At 45.5% G+C, this 23,268-nt stretch overlaps 1 protein-coding gene across 3 annotated transcripts in view; it reads left to right on the forward strand.

Annotated features, from left to right (window-relative positions):
- The window catches only part of plcl2 (phospholipase C like 2), a 288,390-nt gene that overhangs the window by 224,805 nt on the left and 40,317 nt on the right, over positions 1-23,268 (forward strand). The gene's annotated exons all lie outside the window — the stretch shown is intronic.

The following is a 23,268-nucleotide window of genomic DNA, read 5'->3' on the forward strand; positions in this document are numbered from 1 at the left end:
ATTCTCAAAGGTCACCTTAGAGGACACTTACCTGAAGATCGGAGGCTGAATGTCCTTGACCACTGAAGTGTTCCCTGACTGGGAGGGAACATTCCTGTTTGGCGATTGTTGTGCAGTGTCTATTCATCCGTTGTTATAGCACCTGCATGGTCTCACCAATATACCATTCCTTGGGGCAACCTTGCCTACAGCATATGAGGTAGACAACATTGCCCAAGTGATGTCTTGATCTCTCTGCCTATAAATTCTGTACCGTGTGCTTCACTTCACCTGATGGAAGAGTAGTGCTCTGAAAGGTTGAGACCCAGGTAATGTTCTGGGGACCCAGACTTGAATACCGCCACATCAATTTGAATTTGAATTCAATAAAAATTTGGCATCGAGAGTCTAATGCTGACCGTGAACTCATTGTCAATTGTTGGAAAAACCCATCTGGTTCACTAATAAGGAGGGAAACTGCCATCCTTACCTGGTCTGAGCAGCGTATGAGTCCAGACGCATAGCAATGTAGTTGACTCTTAACTGCTCTGGGATCTAGCCAGTGACTCATGAATGATTTTTTTTTAATGGCATTGAGATAAATGATCAGCTATGGTCATATTAAATGATAGGGCAGGCTTGAAAGACCAAATAGCTGCTCCTAGATTTAATGAAAAATGTAAGATTAAAATTCACTGCTCACTAATTACCTAAACAAAACAGCCAAACTAAGGGTCATTATATAGACTGCTACTATGGTTTTGAAGAGATTAGAAAGGCATATAATGATAAAAAAAGTACTTTCAGAGGAGACTTCAGTCAACAAATAAAAGCTGGGAAATTCAAGTTGTTTAATACTAAAATCAGTAGATGGAATATCTCACTGCATTTTGACTCAGTGCATGAAGGTGGCGATTAGAGACAATGCTCATCTTAATCTATGATTTGAAATGACCTAGAAAATTAACAGGAAATGATTCTGATAGCAGTACTGTAGAACAGCAACCACAGTATAATAAAGTTTGCCATAATCTAGAAGTCAGAAACACCAGGAGTCGGTGCAACATTTTTAACAGGATGAAAATCAATGAAATTAAAGAACTAAAGCAAATAAACTTGGATAAGTAATTCCAAGTATTTCGATAGAAGATAAATGCAGCAAAGATACAATGTTTAAGATGGAGAACAAATAAATGCTCACAACTAAGAAGTTTGAGATTAAATAAATGTGTCCCTCTTCTGAAGGCATTACCTCCTTTTTTTTCTTACTGAGGTATGTGTCTGATTGCATGCTCCCTTCAGGTAATATTTACATAGAACCACTTTACTTCTATCCTCTCTTAAGATCTGCATCATGTATGCCCAGCCTGGTTTAGCTGCTTGAAGTCAGCTCTCCAGCCTAACCAATGGTCTTGTGACCTTTTGCATCTTCCCTACCTTCCAGGTGGGGATGAGCAAAAATAACACACACAGCATTTCGTGTCAATTTTACCTGATCTGAGTATTTCCAGTGTTTTCTCTTTTTGTATTTAAGATTTTTAGCTGTAGTGTTTTGGTTTATTAACACAGATTTTTCTTTTTGGCTTGGCTGTTCACTGGAACCATGTGAGAAAATGATTGGTGTGATTAAATGTTTGTAGCTCACAAATACGAGAGACCTAGCCATAGATCTCCACCCATTGTGAAGTGTAATGCAATTTATTTATCATGAGAAATTAAAGATGAAAATTGAAACCAATCTGGTAATTCTGAGAAGTGTCAAGTCAGTAAATAATAATTAGGGACTCCACTCTTGGGAATTAAGGCAGGGCAGGTGACTGAGGTGTCAGTGGGGGAGCACTTTGGGGCCAGCGACCATAATTCTATTAGATTTAAAATAGTGATGGAAAAGGATAGACCAGATCTAAAAGTTGAAGTTCTAAATTGGAGAAAGGCCAATTTTGACAGTATTAGGCAAGAACTTTTGAAAGCTGACTGGGGGCAGATGTTCGCAGGACGGCTAGAAAATGGGAAGCCTTCAGAAACGAGATAACAAGAATCCAGAGACAGTATATTCCTGTCAGGGTGAAAGGGAAGGCTGGTAGGTATAAGGAATGCTGGACGACTAAAGAAATTGAGGGTTTGGTTAAGAAAATGAAGGAAGCATATGTCAGGTATAGACAGGATAGATCGAGTGAATCCTTAGAAGAGTATAAAGAAAGTAGGAGTATACTTAAGAGGAAAATCAGGCGGGCAAAACGGGGACTGAGATAGCTTTGGCAAATAGAATTAAGGAGAATCCAAAGGGTTTTTACAAATATATTAAGGACAAAAGGGGAACTAGGGAGAGAATAGGGCGCCTCAAAGATCAGCAAGGCGGCCTTTGTGTGGAGCCACAGAAAATGGGGTAGATACTAAATGAATATTTTGCATCAGTATTTACTGTGGAAAAGGATGTGGAAGATATAGACTGTAGGGAAATAGATGGTGACATCTTGCAAAATGTCCAGATTACAGAGGAGGACATGCTGGATATCTTGAAACTGGTAAAGGTGGATAAATCCCCAGGACCTGATCAGGTGTACCCAAGAACTCTGTGGGAAGCTAGAGAAGTGATTGCTGGGCCTCTTACGGAGATATTGGTATCATCGATAGTCACAGGTGAGGTGCCGGAAGACTGGAGGTTGGCAAACGTGGTGCCAGTGTTTAGGAAGGGTGGTAAGGACAAGCCAGGGAACTATAGACTAGTGAGCCTGACGTTGGTGGTAGGCAAGTTGTTGGAGGGAATCCTGAGGGACAGGATGTACATGTATTTGGAAAGGCAAGGACTGATTAGGGATAGTCAGCATGGCTTTGCGCGTGGGAAATCATGTCTTACAAACTTGATTGAGTTTTTTGAAGTAGTAACAAAGAGGATTGATGAGGGCAGAGCATTAGAGGCCTTCGACAAGCTTTCCGATGTGAGACTGATTAGCAAGGTTAGATCTCACGGAATACAGGGAGAACTAGCCATTTGGATACAGAACTGGCTCAAAGGTAGAAGACAGAGGGTGGTGTTTTTCAGACTGGAGGCCTGTGACTAGTGGAGTGCCACAAGGATCGGTGCTGGATCCTCTACGTTTTGTTATTTACATAAGTGATTTGGATGCAAGCTAAGAGGTACAGTTAGTAAGTTTGCAGATGACACCAAAATTGAAGGTGTAGTGGACAGCGAAGAGAGTTACCTCAGATTAAACAGGATCTTGACCAGATAGGCCAATGGGCTGAGAAGTGGCAGATGGAGTTTAATTCAGATAATTGCGAGGTGCTGCATTTTAGGAAAGCAATTCTTAGCAGAACTTATACAATTAATGGTAAGGTCCGAGGGAATGTTGCTGAACAAAGAGACTTTGGAGTGCAGGTTCATTGAAAGTGGAGTCGCAGGTATATAGGATCGTGAAGAAGGCGTTTGGTATGCTTTCTTTTTTTGGTCAGAGTATTGAGTACAGGAATTGGGAGATCATGTTGCTGCTGTACAGGACATTAGTTAGGCCACTATTGGAATATGGATTAGTGGTGCTGGAAGAGCACAGCAGTTCAGGCAGCATCCAAGGAGCTTCGAAATCGACGTTTTGGGCAAAAGCCCTTCATCAGGAATAAAGGCAGAGAGCCTGGAGCGTGGAGAGATAAGCTCGAGGAGGGTGGGGGTGGGGAGAAAGAAGCATAGAGTACAATGGATGAGTGGGGGAGGGGATGAAGGTGATAGGTCAGGGAGGAGAGGGTGGAGTGGATAGGTGGAAAAGGAGATAGACAGGTAGGACAAGTCCGGACAAGTCATGGGGACAGTGCTGAGCTGCAAGTTTAGAACTAGGGTGAGGTGGGGGAAGGGGAAATGAGGAAACTGTTGAAGTCTACATTGATGCCCTGGGGTTGAAGTGTTCCGAGGCGGAAGATGAGGCGTTCTTCCTCCAGGCGTCTGGTGGTGAGGGAGCGGCAGTGAAGGAGGCCCAGGACCTCCATATCCTCGGCAGAGTGGGAGGGGGAGTTGAAATGTTGGGCCACGGGGCAGTGTGGTTGATTGATGCGGGTGTCTCGGAGATGTTCCCTAAAGCGCTCTGCTAGGAGACGCCCAGTCTCCCCAATGTAGAGGAGACCGCATCGGGAGCAACGGATATAATAAATGATATTAGTGGATGTGCAAGTAAAACTTTGATGGATGTGGAAGGCTCCTTTAGGGCCTTGGATAGAGGTGAGGGAGGAAGTGTGGGTGCAGGTTTTACATTTCCTGCGGTGGCAGGGGAAAGTGTCAGGATGGGAGGGTGGGTTGTAATGGGGCGTGGACATGACCAGATAGTCACGGAGGGAACGGTCTTTGCGGAAGGCGGAAAGGGGCGGGGAGGAAAATATATCCCTGGTGGTTGGGTCTTTTTGGAGGTGGCGAAAATGTCGGCGGATGATTTGGTTTATGCGAAGGTTGGTAGGGTGGAAGGTGAGCACCAGGTCCGTTCTGTCCTTGTTACAGTTGGAGGGGTGGGGTCTGAGGGCGGAGGTGCGGGATGTGGACGAGATGCGTTGGAGGGCATCTTTAACCACGTGGGAAGGGAAACTGCGGTCTCTAAAGAAGGAGGCCATCTGGTGTGTTCTGTGGTGGAACTGGTCCTCCTGGGAGCAGATACGGCGGAGGCGGAGGAATTGGGAATACGGGATGGCATTTTTGCAAGAGGTAGGGTGGGAAGAGGTATAATCCAGGTAGCTGTGGGAGTCGGTGGGTTTGTAAAAAATGTCAGTGTCAAGTCAGTCGTCATTAATGGAGATGGAGAGGTCCAGGAAGGGGAGGGAGGTGTCAGAGATGGTCCAGGTAAATTTAAGGTCAGGGTGGAATGTGTTGGTGAAGTTGATGAATTGTTCAACCTCCTCGCGGGAGCACGAGGTGGCGCCAATGCGGTCATCAATGTAGTGGAGGAAGAGGTGGGGAGTGGTGCTGGTGTAATTACGGAAGATCAACTGCTCTACATAGCCAACAAAGAGACAGGCATAGCTGGGGCCCATACGTGTGCCCATGGCTACCCCTTTGGTCTGGAAGAAGTGGGAGGATTCAAAGAGAAATTGTTAAGGGTGAGGACCAGTTCGGACAAACGAATGAGAGTGTCGGTGGAAGGGTACTGTTGGGGACGTCTGGAGAGGAAAAAACGGAGGGCTTGGAGGCCCTGGTTATGGTGGATGGAGGTGTAGAGGGATTGGATATCCATGGTGAAGATGAGGCATTGGGGGCCAGGGAAACGGAAGTTTTGGAGGAGGTGGAGGGGGTGGGTGGTGTCTCGAAAGTATGTGGGGAGTTCCTGGATTTGGGGGGGATAGGACAGTGTCGACGTAGGTAGAGATGAGTTCAGTGGGGCAGGAGCATGCTGAGACAATGGGTCGGCCAGGGTGGTCAGGCTTGTGGATCTTGGGATCGAGATAGAACTGGGCAATGCGGGTTTCCCGAACTATGAGGTTGAAAGCTGTGGGTGGGAGATCTCCTGAGGTGATGAGGTTCTGTATGGTCTGGGAGATGATGGTTTGGTGATGGGGTGTGGGGTCATGGTCGAGGGGGCAGTAGGAAGAGCTGTCCTCGAGTTGACATTTGGCTTCAGCGGTGTAGAGGTCAGTGCGCCAGACTACCACTGCGCTCCCTTTATCCGCTGGCTTGATGGTGAGGTTGGGATTGGAGCAGAGGGATTGGAGGGCTGCGCGTTTTGAGGGTGAGAGGTTGGAGTGGGCGAGGGAGGTAGACAGATTGAGGCAGTTAATGTCCTGGCGGCAGTTGGAAATGAAGAGGTCAAGGGCAGGTAATAGGCCAGCACGGGGTGTCCAGGTGGATGCAGTGTGTTGGAGGTGGGCAAAGGGGTCCTCGGAAGGTGGGCGGGAGTCCTGATTGTGAAAGTAAGCTCGAAGGCGGAGGCAATGGAAGAAGTGTTCGACGTCACGGCATGTATTAAATTCATTGATGCGTGGACGGAGAGGGATGAAGGTGAGTCCTTTGCTGAGGACTGATCGGTCGTCCTCAGTGAGGGGAGGGTCTGGAGGGATGGTGAAAACTAGGCAGGGCTGAGAGCTGGGATCTGGTGTGGGTGTGGAGCTGGGAGTGGGGGCGGAACCTGTAACTGGAGTGGGTGTGATGATGGGGGGAATGGGGGTGCAGTCATGAGCAGGGGTAGTGTTTCCCTCGGGGCTCTGGGGGGTGGGGATAGTGACAGTGGGTTCTATGGAGGGCATGTCAGCAGAATGCAGGTGAGTGGCATTGGTGGGGGCGGAAGTGGTGGTGACAATGGCAGTAGAGGTGGCAGAAGTCACTGAGCATGTGGCATCAGCGATGATGTGAGAGGCGGAAGTGATGTCACGTGTGTTGCATGAGGAATTGTGAGCGGCGTAAGTGGTTGTGGGAGTGGCCATGATGGGGGCAGAAGGGACATCATCAATCAGCGTGGGGGTGGCAGCTGTATTAGCCGCATGGCTAATGGCGGAATAGGTTCCGAGGCCAGGGGAGTCTTCTGGAATGTTTGAGGAGCGCTGGTTATTGAGGTGGGTGGATAAAAGTTGTTGTACTTACAGTTTTTGATGTTTGAGATGGAATTGAAATACTTTTTGTTGAGAGTATAAATTCTCCTGAGGGTGTAGTACAGAGTGGGTCCTTTGCAATTCTGAGAGAGTGTGGCCCTCAGCTGAGGCAGGGCTGACTATAGAGAGGTTAGGTGCCGGCGCATTGCTGCAAGTGTGGAGCGGAGGATCTTGAAGGAGAACTGTTGCTGGTGTTTTTGAATCTGTAGTCTGTCCTGTTTGTCCTTTTCGGGTCCGAACTCTGCTGGTTTAAAGGTGGTCCGGAGTCCGTGTGGGATGAGTTGGTTACAGAGGCAGGCACTGAGGAAGCAAATGTGGCTGTGGTAGCAAGTTTGTTTCACGACATGGTTGAAGAGCTTCACGGCAGAGGAAATGACCTGGGAGTTGCAGTGGGAGAGGGAATTCCTGAGATTCTTGTAGAGAGAGGAGGAAAACTTCTTCAAGGCACATTGCATGCAATTCTGGTCTCCTTCCTATCGGAAAGATGTTGTGAAACTTGAAGGAGTTCAGAAAAGATTTACAGGGATGTTGCCAGGGTTGGAGGATCTGAGCTATAGGGAGAGGCTTTCCCTGGAGCATCGGAGGTTGAGGGAGGTGACCTTATAAAAGTTTACGAAATTATGAGGGGCATGGATAGGGTAAATAGGCAAATAGGTCAATAGGGAGTCCATAACTAGAGGGCATGGGTTTAGCGTGAGAGGGGAAAGATATAAAAGAGACACAGAGGGTGGTACGGTTGTGGAATCAGCTGCCAGAGGAAGTGGTGCAGGCTGGTACAATTGCAACATTTAAGAGGCATTTGGATGGGTATATGAATAGGAAGGGTTTGGAGGGATATGGGCCGGGTGCTGGCAGGTGGGTCTAGATTAGGTTGGGATATCTGGTTGGCATGGATGGGTTAGACCGAAGGGTATGTTTCTGGATTAGTGGTGCTGGAAAAGCACAGCAGTTCAGGCAGCATCCGAGGAGCAAGAAAATCAACATTTCGGGCAAAAGCTTTTGTTGATTTTCTTGCTCCTCGGATGCTGCCTGACCTGCTGTGCTTTTCCAGCACAACTGATTCAGAATCTGGTTTCCAGCATCTGCAGTCATTGTTTTTACCCCAAAGGGTCTGTTTCCATGCTGTACATCTCTATGACTCTAAGTACAGGATAAACGATTTTACTTTATTCATTTAAATCTAAACTGTTCAAAAAAAAAGTAGTTTTTGATGTTAACCCTCATCAGGTTTCAACTCCTGGTGCTGCACCAAAATAACACAAATCACAGTTACAAATGGCATTGTAACTGTGAACATGGTGAATTATTCCTCTTCCTCATTTTGTAGTCCTTGACACAGTAGTTGACCATGCCACTTACCTCCAGTGTGTATCTTCCATTGTGCTGCTCAATGGGCTACACTAATTTAGTTCCAAACATATGTAACCAATTAGGTTAGATTCCCTACAGTGTGAGAACAGGCCCTTCAGCCCAACAAGTCTACACCGACTCTCCAAAGAGTAACCCACCCAGACCCATTTTCCTCTGACTAATGCAGCTAACACTACAGGCAATCTCGTATGGCCAATTTACCTGACCTGCACATCTTTGGACTTTGGGAGGAAACTGGAGCACCTGAAGGGAGCCCACACAGACACGGGGAGAATGTGCGAACTCCACACAGACAGTTACCCAAGGCTGGAACCGAACCTGGGCCGATGAGATAACAGTGCTAACCACTGAACCACCGTGCTGCACCAATTTGGGCAGATAATCTCCAACAGTAGCTACACTTTTCATTTCTAGATAATTAATTCTATAATCCCTACCAAAACAATTCTTGGCCCCTCTCCCTCCTCTATGCTACTTTATAAAAAGTAAGGAAGACTAGCATTTATATTGCACTTTCTATGACTGAGGGGCAATCCCAAAGCCTCTTAATTTACATCCTCAGCCATTTTTGATTGGTGGCTGAATCAGCACATTTTGGAATTACAAGTTACAAATGTTCAGGGTTTTGACGTATAGTCATGAAGAATATCAAGAGCCAACGGTTAGATTCTCTTTTGTTTGATATGGTTCATTGTCTGGCATGAATGTTGCTTGCCAATTATCAGTCCTAGCTGGATATTAACCAGGTCTTACTGCTAAAGAACACAAGATGTTCCAATGTCTGAGGAGGTGCATATGGTGCTAAACTTTGTGCACTTGCCAGAAAGCATCCCCACCTGTGACTTTATGGAACGTCATTGATGAAGTAACTGAAGATAATAGAACTTTGAATACAGACACAACTTTGATGAGCTCCTGCAATGATGTCCTGGGACTGAGATGATTCAGCTCCAACAACCAGAGTCATCTTCCTTTATAGCTTTGACTCCAACTAGCAAAGAATTTTCCCTATGATTCCCATTAAATCTTGTTTTGCTCCTTCAGGCCACACTCTGTCAAATCATTTTCATATTGCCTCTGGAATTCAGCTCTTCTGTCTATGAGTGGACAGCAGCAGCTGGATGGGCCTGGCCAAAGACAAACTGAGCATCGGTGAGCAGGGTTTTATTCAGCAACTGCTGCTTGAATACGATTTTAATGAGATTGTCCTTTGAAAATAGACAGAGTGGTAATTTACCAGGATGGATTTATCCTGCAAGGCAGACCTGAGGAATTTTTAATATTGCCAGATAGATGCCAGTGTTGTAGCTGCACTGGAGTAACGATTTCTGGAGCACAGATCTTCAGTACCATTGTCGGAATATTTCAAGGTTCATAGCCTTTGTGGTATCCAGTGCCTGAAATTGTTTCTTGGTATCACATTGGAGTGAATTGAATTGACTGATAATTGGTGTCTATGATTCTGTAGCTCTCTGGAGGAGGTGAATCACCCACTGGGAACTTCAGGCTAAATGCTTTTGCCTTATCTTTTGCACTGACATACTGGGCTCTTCCATCGTTGAGAACTGGATAATTGCTGGGTGCACAGCTATTTCTGGAGCACAGGGTTTCACTAATATTACTGGAATGTTGTCAGGGCCCATAGTCTCTGCAGTATTCATTGTCTTTAGTCCTTGCTCATGATTCAGTATTAGGTTTTTGGAAGTCCACAATGTGAACCTCTACTTCTGTTGTAAATGTTGTTGCAAGATAATTATCAATATGCTCATCATTTTCTTATTTTCATTGACAATTTCGCCATTAATAAATTTTGAAGCTGTCTGCATTGTTCTTGTCAACCCTCTTTTCCTTATAGATTTTTAAAATTAATTGTTAATCCTGATATCCCTTTCAAGTTTCTTTTCATATTCCAACCCTGCAGCTGTTCCTATCTTTGCTACCTTTAATGTTGTTTATAACTCTCCCAGTTGCCAGGAGGATGTTTCCTTTTACATGCATGTGTTTTCTTTTAATGATATGTTAAGTGTTGCCTTTTTAGACATTTGCAACTTGCTTTTGTCTCTTAGAGTTCTTGTGACTTCTGGTTATACGCTGACTCTATATCACATTAATTTTTTTTTAAATTAGATTAGATTACTTACAGTGTGGAAACAGGCCCTTCGGCCCAACAAGTCCACACCGACCCGCCAAAGCGTAACCCACCCATACCCCTACCCCTACATTTACCCCTTTACCTAACACTACGGGCAATTTAGCATGGCCAATTCACCTGACCCTGCACATCTTTGTGACTGTGGGAGGAAACCGGAGCACCCGGAGGAAACCCACGCAGACACGGGGAGAACGTGCAAACTCCACACAGTCAGTCGCCTGAGGCAGGAATTGAACCCGGGTCTCTGGCGCTGCGAGGCAGCAGTGCTAACCACTGTGCCACCGTGCCGCCCACACTTCTTCCCACTGTTCTTCTGTCATTTTAGGCATTAACTAATTTTATTTCAGTTTACTGTGGAGAGCTCTGTCCCATTGCACTCACAGTAAGTCCATAAGATATAGAAGCAGAAGTGTCCCATTCAGTCCATCGAGTCTGCCCTGCCATTCAGTGAGATCTTAGATTAGATTACTTGCAGTATGGAGACAGGCCCTTCAGCCCAACAAGTCCACACCGACCCTCCGAAGAGCAACCCACCCATCCCCTACATTTACCACTTCATCTAACACTATGGGCAATTTAGCATGGCCAATTAACCTAGCCTGCATATTTTTGGAGGAAACCGGAGCGTGCGGAGGAAACCCACACAGACGCTGCCTGAGGCGGAAATTGAACCCAGGTCTCTGGGGCTGTGAGACAGCAATGCTCACCACTGTGCCACCGTGTTGCTCATAGCTGATCTGACAATCTTTAACTCCACTTTTCTGCCTTGCCACCATTATCCTTGATTCCCTTACTGATTTAAAAATCTATCTTAGCCTTGGATATATATGATTCATACAAGAGGACCCCCACATATCCCCATGCCATCCTTACCTAAATCGAGATAATAGTAGCTGAACATGTCCTATATACTTAAGTTCGGGCATCTTTATTGTAATTTCTTCTTGGTCCATCTCGGATCCACCTGGTGAGCTCTTGCATTGACTTGCATTGTCTCTCCGCATCCATAAACAAACCTTTCTCTCCAGGAAGATCACTGACTCTCTCATGTTGACTGTAATGATATTCTTCTGGAGCAGTGGAAATGCCAAACAGCATCAACAGTCATGTGTATCTCAAGTGCATCCAGAATGTAGTTAGAAAGCTGTTGCTTTCATCTAGCTTCACTTGTCAGGAACCATTCTTCGCATCTAGAGTGGTAACAATTTTTGTCTTTGCAATTTCCTTCCACAGTTGCCATGGGATAGTGATATCTCTTCAGGGTTTAATTTAGATTCTTTGAGTCAATGCATACACTCAGCTTTCCATGTTAATTGACAATTACCATGCTGCTAATCCATTGAATAGACATTTGTCTTGCTGTCATGCCCACAATGCATAGAAAAAAGTACGAGTGCAGTGCTTTATTTAAGAATTACGTTAGCAGGCCATAAGCTTTTAATACTTTTTTGCATGTGTGCAGAGAAGAGTCATCAATATTCCTAAGCCTTGTCAGCATTGCTGTGACTCTGCTTCTGCCTGTTTTATTAACACTGCCCTGCTTTTGCTGGGGCTTGCCTCAGGTCTCCAAATTGGCCAGCAACTCTTCTGGCCAGTCACCTTGGCAGTTAATTGCCAGCTGTTGGTAAGATGCAGCTCCAGATCCCTCTGACCACTGAAGAAGAATTGCCTCATCTTTCAGACCCAATGGCCCTTTACTGCCTATCTTGCTAATCAATAATATATCAACTATCTCCTTAAAAAATATTTAGAGACTCTGCATCTGCCATCTTTGAAGCAAGAAATTCCCAAAACTCTCAATCCTCTGAGAGAAAAATAAATCCTTATTCCTCTTTTAAATGGGCAATCCTTTAAGTTTAAACAGTGGCTCCTGGTTCTAGATTCCTCCATCAGAGAAATTCTTTCACGTCCACCCTGTCAGTTTCCTCAGGATATTGTGTGTTTCAGTCAAGTTGCATCTTCTAAACCCCAGCAGATACAAGCCTTGCCTGTCCAAATTTTACTCATGAGACAGCTATTTTGTTCCAAGAATTAGTTTACCAAACCTGTTGTCAATTGCCTCTGATGCACTTACATCTTTTTTTACATAGGGAGGCCAATACTGTGCACAGTATTTCAGATGGGGTCTCACTAAAGCCCTGTATAATTGAAGCATAAGTTCCTGCTTTTACATCAGAATGCTGCAGTCACCATAGTCCCAAAGGATCATAGGGCTTCCCTCTCATTAGAGAGAGACAACTGGTGGTGGTTTAACCCGAGGGTCACCATGCCTCAGGTGAGAGCCAAGATTGTGAAGGTGGAGCCTTGATGGTAATCTCAGCCAATGTGGACATTGAACCCTCACTGTTGGCATCATACTGCATTGCAAACTAGCTATCCAACCAACTGAACTAACCGATCCTCAATATCATGCATACCATTGCATTCAATTATGCTCCCAGTAAACAATAACATTCTCTTTGCTTTCGAAAATATTTGCATGCTAATTGTTTATGATTCTTGCAGCTTGACATCCAGATCCCACTGCATCTCACAGCTCTGCTGTTTCTCACCATGAGATATGCTGGTTTTTATTTTTCCCATCAAAATAGACAATACAAGTTTCCTACATTATACTCCATCTTCCAGATCTTTGCCCACTTACCAAACTTATTTTACCCTCTTCTAGCCTCCTTGATCTTCACAACTTATTTCCTATCTGTCTGTGGCTTCAGCACATCGAGCTACTTTGGGTCTCTTCATCTAAATAATTTATATAAATTATAGATTAACAGAAGTTTTACAAAATAGGTAGGTTTAACACGCTATCAATGCTGATGCAATTAAAATCCGGGATGTGCAATAGGCTAGAATTGCAGGAGTGCAGGTATTTTGATCATTGGGCGTAATTATGCAGAGTTTTGACCTAGATTTGTAGGGCACTGTCTAATTATTTACACTTTCATGTGTAGCAATAGCAGGTGTCTCTGAGGCCCAAATGCTTTATTATACCTACAAACACCTCCCACCCACAATTTTCAAGCTTCATAAAAAGACCTTTATTTTATATTTTCACATGGAGGTGGTAACCTAGTAATTCTATTATGCAGAAAAGAGTGTAGATAACAAGTTTAAAATTTAAGTATTTCCATATGTCGTCATAACTTGGTTTAGAAATGTTTAGCTTCAAAATTTGATCGAGGACAAGCTCTCAGCACCATAACAATTGAAAACCAAAGTTCTCTCTGTTGCTGCATAAACAGGAAGTACCCAATTCTCTCTGTGGGTCGCATCTTACAACAAAAATAACAATTCTTAGAATAGAATCCCTACAGTGTGGAAACAGGCCATTTGGCCCAACAAGTCCACACCGACCATTCAAAGTGTAATCCTCCCAGACCCATTCCCCTTCCGTATTACCCCATATTTGCCCCTGACTCATGGGCAATTTAGCATGGCCAATACACTTAACCTGCACATCTTTGGATTGTGGGAGGAAACCGGAGCGCCCACAGGAAACCCACACAGACACGGGGAGAATATACGAGCTCCACACAGACCGTCGCCCGAGACTGAAATTGAACCCAGGTCCCTGATGCTGTGAGACAGCAGTCCTAACCACTGAGCCACTGTGCTGCCCACACAATCTCAGTTCTTGAAATTGATGAAGGCCCAAGGGTCATTCTTATAAATTACACGAAGAAGGAAAAGGCATTGTTAATTATTTCCTAAATGTCAGTAGAAGCTTCACTAGCGGTACAAATGCACCCACTGTAATACACTCAATAAGATGACATTTAGCGGACACCATGCTGGAGATGTTTGAGCGTGGAGCAGGTGCCAATTTGGGTCCAAAACATCACCTATAGTTGAAAACTGTAAGCTGAATTTCATTTTTCTGTGCTGCAAATGTTGCTTAGATCAGGCTTGGGTTAATTGTGTGTCACAATTCCCTGACCTGGTTTTGTGGTCTGTCAAATTTATAACCCATATTTCTGATTTTGAAAATGCATTTGCACAGTATTACTGATTCCAGATGGCCATATCATTGGGCTCTATAATTGAACTTCATGCACAGCATGCTATATCTGCAAGGGGAGAAAGGATTGCTGTATCTTAAGTAACTATTGTTACACATATGTTTTCTACATGGAAACTGCAGGAAAGCTTCGACCAAATATTTCAAATTATTACTTGAAGTAATTTGCAGTCACATTGTGAAAATGAAAGTACAGCTTGCTGTGTTTCAATTTTGAGTTAATTAAATTACCTTCAGGCAAAGCTATAGAGTAGAGCACTTTAAATACAGCGTTAAAATAATTTAAAATCAATTTCATTGACACCAGTAATTCTACTGTACTTCTCAGGTGTCAGCAATTAAATGGAATGCCCCCATGAGTCCTATAATGCTTCTGTTGCAAACAGAGGGATGTAGAAACTCAAGCTAATTACACGAAGAAGCACGGCTATGGGAGTTTTTTTGAGCCCCCAAAAGTTATGAAATAAAACATGGTTTTCTGGAGTCAGATGACCCTGGAGCTATGCTGACACCAGCATAAAACTTTCCTCCCATGTGTTTCCAACTAAGACAATCAAAGATATTCTTCAGAATTATCTTCACCAGCAGTGGCCTATGGTTAGAGATAAAGGGTCTAAAATTGTGCTTCAACTGGTGTTACATTGGACTGAGTTACACGAGATGCAGGATTTCTTGGGGAGGGAAGCCACTGAGTGGAAAACCAGCTGTCGCATACCCATGTAAAGGCTGATTTCAGACTCCTGAAGGGGACATCCCAACCTCAAATAACTGCTGAACAATGAAAGGCTAGCAGCTCTTCAGCACGTTGAGTATTAGATCAGTATTTAGATATGTGTTTGGAATATCGCTAGATGCGAAACCAAGCTCTGATGGGAGGGTCATGTGATTTTAACGAGTTCTCTGATTGGAGCTGTTAAGCTGATGCAATCAGGGAGCCCTGTCTGACAGATATAAACAGGCATGTCAGAGGTTCTGTACTTTCTGAGATCTGGCTCTGAGGAAGCTGGACCAGTGTCAAGTTATGTAGGTAAAAACAATGACTGCAGATGCTGGAAACCAGATTCTGGATTAGTGGTGCTGGAAGAGCACAGCAATTCAGGCAGCATCCAAGAAGCAATAAAATCAACGTTTCGGGCAAAAGCCCTTCATCATGAATAAAGGCAGAGAGCCTGAAGCGTGGAGAGATAAGCGAGAGGAGGGTGGGGGTGGGGAGAAAGTAGCATAGAGTACAATAGGTGAGTGGGGGAGGGGATAAAGGTGATAGGTCGGGGGCGGGCCGCTCGGAGTGGATAGGTAGGAAAGAAGATAGGCCGGTAGGACAGGTCATGGGGACAGTGCTGAGCTGGAAGTTTGGAACTAGGGTGAGGTTGGGGAAGGGGAAATGAGGAAACTGTTGAAGTTCACATTGATGCCCTATGGTTGAAGTGTTCTGAGGCGGAAGATGAGGCGTTCTTCCTCCATGTGTCTGGTGGTGAGGGAGCATCGGTGAAGGAGGCCCAGGACCTCCATGTCCTCAGCAGAGTGGGAGGGGGAGTTGAAATGTTGGGCCACAGGGCGGTGTGTTTGGTTGGTGCGGGTGTCCCGGAGATGTTCCCTAAAGCGCTCTGCTAGGAGACGCCCAGTCTCCCCAATGTAGAGGAGACCGCATCGGGAGCAACGGATACAATAAATGATATTAGTGGATGTGCAGGTAAAACTTTGGATGGGGAAGGCTCCTTTAGGGCCTTGGATGGAGGTGAGGGAGGAGGTGTGGATGCAGGTTTTACAGTTCCTGCGGTGGCAGGGGAAGGTGGCAGGATGGGAGGGTGGGTTGTAGGGGGGCGTAGACCTGACCAGGTAGTCACGGAGGGAATGGTCTTTGCGGAAGGCGGAAAGGGGTGGGGAGGAAAATATATCCCTGGTGGAGGGGTCTTTTTGGAGGTGGCGGAAATGTCGGCGGATGATTTGGTTTATGCGAAGGTTGGTAGGGTGGAAGGTGTGCACAAGGGGTGTTCTGTCCTTGTTACGGTTGGAGGGGTGGGGTCTGAGGGCGGAGGTGCGGGATGTGGACGAGATCAGTTGGAGGGCATCTTTAACCACGTGGGAAGGGAAATTGCGGTCTCTAAAGAAGGAGGCCATCTGGTGTGTTCTGTGGTGGAACTGGTCCTCCTGGGAGCAGATACGGCGGAGGCGGAGGAATTGGGAATACGGGATGGCATTTTTGCAAGAGGTAGGGTGGGAAGAGGTGTAATCCAGGTAGCTGTGAGAGTCGGTGGGTTTGTAAAAAATGTCAGTGTCAAGTCAGTCGTCATTAATGGAGATGGAGAGGTCCAGGAAGGGGAGGGAAGTGTCAGAGATGGTCCAGGTAAATTTAAGGTCAGGGTGGAATGTGTTGGTGAAGTTGATGAATTGTTCAACCTCCTCGCGGGAGCACGAGGTGGCGCCAATGCGGTCATCAGTGTAGATGGAGAGGTGGGGAGTGGTGCCGGTGTAATTACGGAAGATCAACTGCTCTACATATCCAACAAAGAGACAGGCATAGCTGGGGCCCATACGTGTGCCCATAGCTACCCCTTTGGTCTGGAGGAAGTGGGAGGATTCAAAGAGAAATTGTTAAGGGTGAGGACCAGTTCGGCCAAACGAATGAGAGTGTCGGTGGAACGGTACTGTTGGGGACGTCGGGAGAGGAAAAAACGGAGGGCTTGGAGGCCCTGGTCATGGCAGATGGAGGTGTAGAGGGATTGGATATCCATGGTGAAGATGAGGCATTGGGGGCCGGGGAAACGGAAGTCTTGGAGGAGGTGGAGGGCGTGGGTTATGTCTCGAACATATATGGGGAGTTCCTGGACTAGGGGGGATAGGACAGTGTGGGGGTAGGTAGAGATGAGTTCAGTGGGGCAGGAGCATGCTGAGATAATGGGTTGGCCAGGGTGGTCAGGCTTGTGGATCTTGGGAAGGAGGTAGAACCGGGCAGTGCGGGGTTCCCGGACTATGAGGTTGGAAGCTGTGGGTGGGAGATCTCCTGAGGTGATGAGGTTCTGTATGGTCTGGGAGATGATGGCTTGGTGATGGGGGGTGGGGTCATGGTCGAGGGGAAGGTAGGAAGAGCTGTCCTCGAGTTGGCGTTTGGCTTCAGCGGTGTAGAGGTCAGTGCGCCAGACTACCACTGTGCCCCCTTTATCTGCTGGCTTGATGGTGAGGTTGGGATTGGAGCAGAGGGACTGGAGGGCTGCGCATTGTGAGGGTGAGAGGTTGGAGTAGGGGAGGGGGCTAGACAGGTTGAGGCGGTTAATGTCCCGGCAGCAGTTGGAAATGAAGAGGTCGAGGGCAGGTAATAGGCCAGCGCGGGGTGTCCAGGTGGATGGAGTGTGTTGGAGGTGGGCGAAGGAGTCCTTGGGAGGTGGGCGAAGGAGTCCTTGGAAGGTGGGCGGGAGTCCTGATTGTGAAAGTAAGCCCGGAGGCGGAGGCGGGGGAAGAAGTGTTCGACGTCACGGCATGTATTAAATTCATTGATGCGTGGACGGAGGGGGATGAAGGTGAGTCCTTTGCTGAGGACTGATTGTTCATCCTCAGTGAGGGGAAGGTCTGGAGGGATGGTGAAAACTCGGCAGGGCTGGGAGCTCGGATCTGGTGTGGGTGTGGAGCTGGGAGTGGGGGCGGAGCCAGTAACTGGAGTGGGTGTGATGGTGGGGGGAATGGGGGTGGAGTCATGAGCAGGGGTGGTGTTCCCCTCGGGGTTCTGGGGGCCGGGAATGGTGACAGTGGGATCTGTGGGGGGCATGTCAGCAGAATGCAGGTGAGTGGCGTTGGTGGGGGCGGAAGTGGTGGCAGACACGGCAGTAGGGGTGGCGGAAGTCACTGAGCATGTGACATCAGTGATGATGTGATGGGCGGAAGTGATGTCACGTGTGATGTATGCGGAATTGTGAGCGGCGTAAGTGATTGTGGGAGTGGCCATGATAGGGGCTGAAGTGACATCATCAATCAGCGTGGGGGTGGCAGCTGCACCAGCCGCATGGTTAATGGCGTCCGAGCAGTTCCAGAGGCTGGGGGAATCTTCTGTAATGTTTGAGGAGCGCTGGTTATGAAAGTGGGTAGATAAAAGTTTGTTGTACTTACAGTTTTTGATGTTTGAGATGGAGTTGAAATACTGTTTGTTGAGAGTATGAATTCTCCTGAGGGTGTAGTACAGGGTGGGTCCTTTGCAATTCTGAGAGAGTGTGGCCCTCAGCTGAGGCAGGGCTGACTGTAGAGAGGTTAGGTGCTGGCGCATTGCTGCAAGCGTGGAGCGGAGGATCTTGAAGGAGAACTGTTGCTGGTGTTTTTGAATCTGTAGTCTGTACTGTTTGTCCTGTTCAGGTCCAAACTCTGCTGGTTTAAAGATGGTCCGGAGTCCGTGTGGGATGAGTTGGTTACGGAGACAGGCACTGAGGAAGCAGATGTGGCTGTGGTAGCGAGTTTGTTTCAGGACATGGTTGAAGAGCTTCAGGGCAGAGGAAATGACCTGGGAATTGCAGTGGGAGAGGGACACCCTGAGTGTCAAGTTACACCATATGTAAATAAAGGGTGACTTGGTGGTAAGATACCAGTCCTTGTGGAGTGATTTCAAGCTTGTGCTTGAGAGGCGATAGGGGCAGTAAAATCCATGAAGGTATATCACCTTGGGGAATCCACCTGATGGTCATGCAGGAGCAATTAAGATGACACTAGCCCATCATCCCCACTACTACCTTAACAGGAAAACCTGACAGGCTGGGTATTTGATGTAGCCATTAATTGCCCATGTGAGGATCTCAATCTCCTGCTGGTGGATGGGCCACCTACACTACTACCTCTGCTGATATAATTGCAGTCACCATAGGGCTGCTCTCTCATTTAACCTGAGGGTCATGAATCGGGGCAGGAGCAGGCACCTGCTGGATTTTTAGAGCCCCAGGTTGTCAGTGGGGGATTTAAAATCCAGTCTACTATAATTCTCAGAAGCGACCATTAGGACCCTTGGGAAAATAGGATTGTGCATCATTTAGGATTCCTGCATCATTTCCAGGAATTTCCAGCTTACTTTGCCTTGGTAAGAACTCTAGGGCTCCACTCTAATGGATTTGTCTCAAAAATTGTTACTTATAGAAAAAAGACAGTTTTGAGTTGCTAGCAAATCATAGACTAACAAGTAGACAAAAAAGCAGTTGACCCATTATACCAATGCTGGGTTTTTGAAAGATTAGTTCCATTTTCCTGCTCTTACAATATTTCTGCTTCAAGTATATAATCTCTGAATTTGCTCATTGTGAATTCTTTGATAATGAAACTCATACTGTCATCAAAGTGTGACAGAAAGAGACTCACAGAATGTAAATATAATGCTTTTAGGGAGTGCTCGCTAATCATCAGAATACTAATATACCATTCTGTCTCCCATAATATTCAACAGATGTAGTGACAAAAAGACAAATAGGAGCAGGAATAGACTATGTGGCCCTTCAAGCCTGCTCCACCATTTCATATGATCACGGCTTGTACTTGAGCTTCACCTCCATCTTCCTGCCTGTTCCCCATATCCCTTGATACTCTGCGAGATCAAAAATTTTACCAACCCAGAACAATATGCATTCAATAATGGAGCATTCACGCCCTCTGGAGAAAGGAATTCAGCAGATTCACAACCTTTTGAATGAAATAAATTTTCCTCATTTCAGCCCTAATTAATCGGTCCTTTGTCCTAAGACTGTCCCTGTGTTTTAGATTCATTGACTAATGTCTACCCAATCAAGCCCCTTCCCGAATCTTGTATATTTCAATGAGATTGCCTCTCGTTCTTCTAATATTCTGAAGGGGCATGTTTGGGAAGACACTAGTCAGGGAATCTAAAACACAGGGACACAGTCTTCGGATAAAGGGTTGATTAATTTGGGCTGAGATGAGGAAAATTGACTTCCTAATTGCTGTAAGTTTGCAGAATTCCTTACTCCAGTTTCAATGAGATGGCCTCACATTCTTCTAACTGCGAGAGTACAAAGGCCCATTTTACTCGAACCTCATCATAGGACAATGTTCTCATCCCCAGAACCAATTCTGTGAACATTCACTGTACTGTGTCCTTTGGAAGTATCTCCTTTTAAATGGAGACTCAAAACCACACACCTACTCTAGATGTGGACAGTAGTAAAGAAATCCTGGCTGATTTCTGAACAAGGACTTTGAGCAAAGGGAGCTCATCTGACTGTTCAATTTCAAAGGTGTGTTTGAGCGCAAGATGAGACTGATTAAAGCGTGTAAAAGAATTTTTACAAGCAGCTGTTCAAATAATATATGCCAAAGCTCGGCAGATTGCATCAAACAATGTCTCCCTACAACTGTTCACAACAAGCAAGGTATTGACTGTACCCAACCAGCCTGCACTTGCAAAGCTTACAACATAGTGCCCAATAAAGGATATAATATCACAATTAACAACATTTGCTTGATAATTCTGTGACAATGCTGCTCCTTTAACAAGGTCCTTGAGTTTTTTTTTCAGAGGGATCGTAAAGACAGAAGTTACATTTTGTCTGTATTTATCTACTTGAAGAAGCTTTTAAGTTAAAAAAAAACACTTGTACAATGAAAGGGGAGTGGCCAGTTCTCCCAGCTCAGCTTTTACTCTGGTCTGGTTTTGTTTGGTTTCAGTAAGTGGTCATTTTTTGAGCCTGCTGGTCAAAGAAACAGCTACATGAAAGAAGGTGCTCTATGCTGAATCTCTCTGCTGTCTCCCTTTCCCTGTGAGACCCTGTGTTTGATTTTATCCTTTTTGCCAAGAAGTGTTTATGGGGATTGTTGCAGGACTTTGGAACAGCATCATTAAGATGGGATAGTCTGTTGGGTTTTCAGATAGGATAAGTTATTCTGTATTTTGTTCTCTTTTGTGTTTCATTTGGTACTCTGTAAATAAATTCTGTTTTGTTTAAAAGCAAGGGTTTTGACCAGATGCATCATTTTTGGAATATACACTTTACATCTACTCAAAACAATTAGAAAAGTTAGGGTCTGGGCTACCTTTTTGAAATGTTTTGAGGGTGTCTGGCCTGGTCCTTAACAATACAGTGCGTGTAAAAATTATACTGACAACCACTTTTGGATCTTCAGTCAAGCTTATAATGTGGTGAACAGCTGTCTCTTGTCTAATCCATGTACTGGAAGCTGCATCTATTAAGACACACAATCCTATTCCTTGCAGAAAAAAAGAACATGTACAAACATTGTACCTGACTGAATGCAATAGAATTGATGACAGCCATTTGATTTAACTTCCCAGGACAATGAGTTGACCAAGTAATCTTCCTCATTTAAAATTGTTTTAAAAAAAAGTTAACTGTCTATCACCAACACCTGATGCATTCTCCATGAATGTGCCTGAACCAATCAGATCCACACTCCTGCCGTACAGCTTCAATATTTTCCCTGAAATTGGAATGTTTACTAATTGTCCTGCTGCATTCAAGATGGAAAGCTTTGACAAAATGTTATTTTTTTCTCATCCACATTCAAGTTCTGCATTACCAAACAACTACTTAGATGCCATCTGCTGGAAGTTTTTACTTTTCAGGCTTCATAATTGTGGGTGATGATTTAACCTCCAACGTGTGAAGTTATCATGCTGATGCAAATTGGATATAAAATGGGTAAATAGACTTTTCACTCCTCCTGGGGGATAAAACAGTTAATTTCAGTTCAGCTGTCTCTTATCTAATCTATGTTGGTTCCACGAAACCTTGCCACTTGTATGGTCAGCAGTTCAGGCAGCATCCGAGGAGCAGCGAAATCGACATTTCGGGCAAAAGCCCTTCATCCGGAATAAAGGCAGAGAGCCTGAAGTGTGGAGAGATAAGCTAGAGGAGGGTGGGGGTGGGGAGAAAGTAGCATAGAGTACAATAGGTGAGTGGGGGAGGGGATGAAGGTGATAGGTCGGGGGCGGGGGGGGTAGAGTGGATAGGTGGGAAAGGAGATACGCAGGTAGGACAAGTCCGGACAAGTCATGGGGACAGTGGTGAGCTGGAAGTTTGGAAATAGGGTGAGGTTGGGGAAGGGGAAATGAAACTGTTGAAGTCCACATTGATGCCCTGGGGTTGAAGTATTCCGAGGCGGAAGATGAGGCGTTCTTCCTCCAGGCGTCTGGTGGTGAGGGAGCGGCGGTGAAGGAGGCCCAGGACCTCCATGTCCTTGGCAGAGTGGGAGGGGGAGTTGGAATGTTGGGCCACGGGATGGTGTGGTTGATTGGTGCGGGTGTCCCGGAGATGTTCCCTAAAGAGCTCTACTAGATGGCGTCCAGTCTCCCCAATGTAGAGGAGACCGCATCGGGAGCAACGGATACAATAAATGATATTAGTGGATGTGCAGGTAAAACTTTGGATGTGGAAGGCTCCTTAAAGGCCTTGGATAGAGGTGAGGGAGGAGGTGTGGGTGCAGGTTTTACAGTTCCTGCGGTGGCAGGGGAAAGTGCCAGGATGGGAGGGTGGGTTGTATGGGGGCGTGGACCTGACCAGGCAGTCACGGAAGGAACGGTCTTTGCGGAAGGCGGAAAGGGGTGGGGAGGGAAATATATCTGTTTCTTCCCCTTCACATTAGGTTGCCCTTTCCTGATTTCCAAAGCCACTCCCAGCCCTCAGAATTGCTTATTGTCTTTAACAACACTGTGAGCTTCTCCTTTTATTCTAATACTGACTTTATCTTCCTGGGGTTTATCTTGCTTAGTTTTTGTTTCTCAATGGAATGTATCTTTCTCTTTATATGTTGTATATTGTTCAATTACGAGCATATCTTTTAGTCTATTTACCCAATTAACCTTAGCCAGTTCTTCCCTCACACCTATGCACTTGGTTTTACTTAAAGATAAACTAAGCTAAGCTTAAGATACTCAGATGTGGCGTATGCATTTTTAAACTTAGCATAAAGTTCAACACAGTTATGATCACTATTTACCAGTAAATTTTTTATGATATCGTTTCCAACTAACTCTGCTTCATTCCAGAATATTAGAACTAAAACTGCTTCATCCCAAGTCAGTTCCAAAATGGATTGCTACAAAACACTCTCACAATGACATTTGACAAACTCATCTTCTAAATCATCTTTAATAGATTGTTTTATATACTGAAACAATCTTTATATAAAGATTAAAGCCACCCACAATTGTTACATTTGTTACAATTGCTGATGAGTTGTTATTTAATACTCTTGC

This window comes from Chiloscyllium plagiosum, unplaced genomic scaffold, assembly GCF_037043375.1.
Source record: "Chiloscyllium plagiosum isolate Xiang-an unplaced genomic scaffold, Cpla_swu_hap1 HiC_scaffold_5, whole genome shotgun sequence".
NCBI lineage: Eukaryota > Metazoa > Chordata > Chondrichthyes > Orectolobiformes > Hemiscylliidae > Chiloscyllium > Chiloscyllium plagiosum.